Here is a 4768-nt window from a genome sequence, read left to right as displayed (position 1 = left end):
TAGAAATCTAATGAAATTACTGATTTTTGTAGTTTTGGCTATTTAACGATTAGCCGAATCAAGAAATTATTTATAAAAGTAAAAACAGTATTTTTTTTCTTTTTAGTTTATGTGCTAGCACTTAACAAATATTAAAGATAGATTTGTATTTAATTTAAACAAGAATGTTCATCTAGACCTTTTACCCTCGGTAATGGATGTTCGTGTTATTTAGACCTTTTATCTCAATTATGCATGTAAATTAACCAAACGGATCACCAAGAGTTCTCTTAATAATCACTCAAACTCTAATTACACAGTGTAGGGTTCCCTTGCACTTAAGACCTTATTTTTTGTGTTCAACTAATTAGCTAACTTGGTAATTCGACTAACAATTGTGCTTACGTTCGCTTACACAATTCATGCCTATTCAATTCACTAGTCTTTACTCAATTTACTCCCTTGGTCCAGTTTAGCAAACAACTACTTAAGACAAACTAGTTGTAAATTAAAGTGTTAAATTAACCCAGGGTTCCCATCAAACAAACACGATAATCAATTGAGAGCAAACATGTAAACATGAACAAGAATGGATCTTTTAATCAAAACCAAATTAACATGCGTAAATTCCTTGATAATTCAAATAAACATCCAAAACCTCGGTTATTAGTCTAGACAAACATTAAATAATTAGCCAACAATCATGGCTAAAACCAAAATCTCAATCAAAATAAAAGATGAATTCATTGTTTGAAACAAAGAGATAAACCTAATAGATAAATGAATCTTGAGTGATGAACGAATCGAAACACGTTCCCGTAATGATTGAAGCGTTAGAATGATCTTGGGATTCCCGAAAAATCACCTTTTTAGTCTTAGAGCTGCTGCAAATCGTCTGGGAATGATATATCTTAATTAGGGTGAAAATACGTGCTTTAAATACCTCAAAACTGAACCCGGCTGGAAGTGGAGCGGCGCTCCAAATGTTGAGAGGTGCTCAGGTCCCCAAAGTATCTGATCTGTGGACTTTGAAAGCTCTCGACCTCATTTTTGTGCCTAATGGAGCGGCGCTCCAGGTCTTTGAGCGGCGCTCCAGGCCCCCTTTTGCTGAATCTGAAGCTGAAAACTCACTTACTCCAACCGAACTCGAATCAAACCAACATCTTTCACTCGTTTGCATAGAAAATCACTAAAAACATCAAATAACTTCAAACTTCATCTTCTTGGTCTTAGAACTCAAACTTTCATAACACTATCAAAATAAACGCCAAATCGCATCCAGTAGGACTAAAATATGATCAATATCGCTAAGGAAAACGTGTATAAAATATGCGATATCAGGCATGCAATAGTGCGAAAACACCCTTCACCACTACTTTGAAATTTGAAATACTTCCTATCCATTTCTTCTCGAAACGCACCCATTTGCTCCGCAACGGCGACCGCAACTCTAGCGTTGTTGATGCATTTTCTGTAAGTCCCAAGACATCTAGCTTACGTTTGTGATTAGTACTTAATTTTATGGGCTACCATGATCACTCGTTATTATCCTATATGTGTTTATATGTGATTACAGGTACTGCAGGAACGCAAAAAGGGATTATTGACTATAATAGACTCTGTCATACGTACGAGTGAAGTCTCACTCGTACGGATGACAAGCTCATACGCATGGTTGAGCTGAGATGAGTCAAAAATCTAATCTGACTAAACATACACGAGTGAGTGATCACCCGCATGGCTGAGGCAGATCACTCGTACGAGTGAGAGCTGACTCGCGCAGTTGACTCAACAGCATGGGTATTTAAGTGTTATGTTCTTCATTTTAGGTTAAGCCTCTCATTACACACACATCACTCAGATCTGGTAGCCTTATCCGATTCTCTCTCAACCCAAATCACTAAAGAGGTGAATAATAGCTCTAGGTGTTAATCTAATCACACAATCCATTATTGTAGTTTGACTAAATTAATCCCAAAAAGCACAATATTCACTAGATTGGTTTGATTCAATAATCCCGCCTTTATGTGGATTAAACCTGTTGATTTCGAAGTTCCTAGTCATGTTTCATCATTGGAATCAGAGCTACATACTTAAACCTGTTTCATCATTCACTTTTTAATTGTGCTATTTTTGGACATATTGCCGCTATTTGTCCTAGAAGATATAGATCACCCAGACAGAAGATTGACCTCACATATGATGATCGCAAATCATCTTATTCTCATAAAACAGGTTCACCTGTTAATGATGAAGTTCGTGTTAAAAATCATACGAAAAATGTTGTCTATGGAGAGTATAAGAGAAAGAACTTCAATAGGTCAATTTCTCCTGTAAAGGTTAAGGTTCCTAAACAGGATACTGAGGCAAGAGTTACCAAATCAAGTGATCATAGTAGAGCTTTTGAACCAAAGGCACGATCGCCTTCGTAAAAAGCTAGCCGTCAAAAATACTTTTCTCGTACCAGACCACGAGTGAATCACTCTGAAAATGAGCAAAATGTGAAAAACCAGAAGAGCAATATTGCTACTACTAAACTGTCTAAGTTTACGGTTTCTAATGATGAGATTCCACCGGACTCAAAAGGGAAATGGATGGAAGTTCAAGCTATGGGTGTTAATGGATAACCTACTGCCGTCCAGGCGTGGGTTCCCATTATCAATTAATTTTCTTAATGTGATGTGCAGGGAACCAGGGTACCTGCAAACAACACCTGGATAGTGGATAGCGGCACTTCGAGACATATGACTGGACAACTATCTCTTCTTTCGGATGTACACCCAATTAAGGGAGGTTATGTAGCATTTGCTGGAGATAAAGGAGGTCACATTTCAGCTCAAGGTTTACTAAAGAATGAAAAAGTTAGTTTTGACAAAGTGAACTACTGTCAAGAGGTTGCAAACAATTTGTTGTCGGTTTCACAAATCTGTGAAAAATCTTTCAAGGTAGCATTTGATGACGAATTCAGCTACATTTTGAAACCAGAGTTTGTGATTCCTCCAGAAATGATTTTGATGAAGGCTCATAGACAAGCTGATTTGTATATGCTAGATATGAATGTTTCTACTTCAACTGCTGAACATCATCAAGCTTTTATTTCTAAAGCAACTGAACAAGATTCCATTACTTGGCACAAACGCATGGGTCATTTAAGTTTTCGGAAAATGAATCACCTTGACCACAACAATCTTGTAAGAAGGTGTTGATCTTCGATCTTTTCAGATTCCAGGAACACGTGTTCCGTGTAAGAAGGGTAAGCAGATCAAGAAAGCTCATAAGCTGGTGAAGTATAATCCAATCTCTGCTCCACTTGAATTGTTACATATGGATCTTTTTGGTCTAATTCGCTTTGAAAGCATTGATGGAAGTAAGTATTGTCTAGTTATAACTGATGATTATTCAAGATTTTCTTGGGTAATATTTTTGAAAGAGAAGTCCGATACGTTTGAAAACTTGAAAGTGATAATCAATTGATTAGAGATAGGTTTCAATTTAAAGGTAAGAAAGATTCGTTGCGACAACGGTACAGAATTCAAGAATCAGTATCTTGCAGGTTTTTGTATCGAAAAAGGTATCAATATGCAGTTCAGTTCTGCATACGCTCCTCAGATGAATGGTGTTGCTGAAAGAAAGAATAGAGTATTGATCGATACAGCTAGAACAATGCTAGCAGATTCATCGTTACCTGTTCATTTTTGGAGTGAAGCTGTTGCAAATGCGTGTTACACTATGAATTGAGTTTTGACTGTTAAACGACTGGGTAAAACTTGCTATGAGCTATTGCATAGGAGAAAACCATCTTTGAAGCATCTAGAACCATTTGGTGCACCGTGTACCATCTTGAAGAGAAAACCAGGAAGTAAGTTTGATTCAAAAGTGGTTACTGGAATATTTCTTGGGTATAGTTCTCCTAACAAGCGAGTTTTCAACAATGAGATAAGATGTGTTGAAGAATGGTCTGAAGTTGATGTACATAGGAATTATACAAAGAGTGCTTCTAAGAGTCATCCTTGGATTTACAACTATGATGAGTTGATTGACTCATTCAATCTTGCTCCAGATCAGATGGAGAATAAAGTTGAGTTACAAATGCTGTTTGATTTACAAAATGAACGAGAAGTATCTGCACCTACACCAACTCCAACTCCATTACCCACTGTCGATGAACCAGTTAAAAATTCAGATCAAGACATTGATCCAGTAGACGATACCTGCGGATCTGATATTTTAAGTGAGAGTTCTGATAATCATGAAGATATTGGTGATACTACGAATCTACATCATGAGATACATGTTCCCGCACAACCAGTTCCCAGAACTACAGCTGATCATCCTAGAGAGAATATTATTGGAGATCCAAATGCATGTGTTAGAATACGAAGGCAAGTTCAGTTTGATGGTCAAGTTGATACTCACATGACAGGTGCTGCTGCATACTACGAGTATTCATGTCATATTTCTAGAATAGAGCCAAAGACAACAAAGGAAGCCTTGAAGCATGTTGATTGGGTCATGGCAATGCAAGAAGAGATTCAGCAATTACATCGTTTAGTTTTTTGGAAGCTAGTTACTAAGCCGCATGGTGCTAAAGTAATTGATCTCAAATGAGTTTGGAAGTGCAAATTTGACGAAGATGGCAATGTTATCCGTAACAAAGAAAGATTAGTTGCTAAAGGTTATCAGCAAGATTCTGAATTCGATTATGATGAAGTTTTTGCTCCTGTTTCCAGATTGGAAGACATTCACATTTTCTTGACTTTTGCTTTGTTTATGAAGTTCAAAGTGTTTT

This window comes from Rutidosis leptorrhynchoides, chromosome 10 (genome assembly GCF_046630445.1).
Source record: "Rutidosis leptorrhynchoides isolate AG116_Rl617_1_P2 chromosome 10, CSIRO_AGI_Rlap_v1, whole genome shotgun sequence".
NCBI lineage: Eukaryota > Viridiplantae > Streptophyta > Magnoliopsida > Asterales > Asteraceae > Rutidosis > Rutidosis leptorrhynchoides.
The sequence above is the reverse complement of the archived record's forward strand: the minus strand, read 5'-3'. Positions refer to the sequence as shown.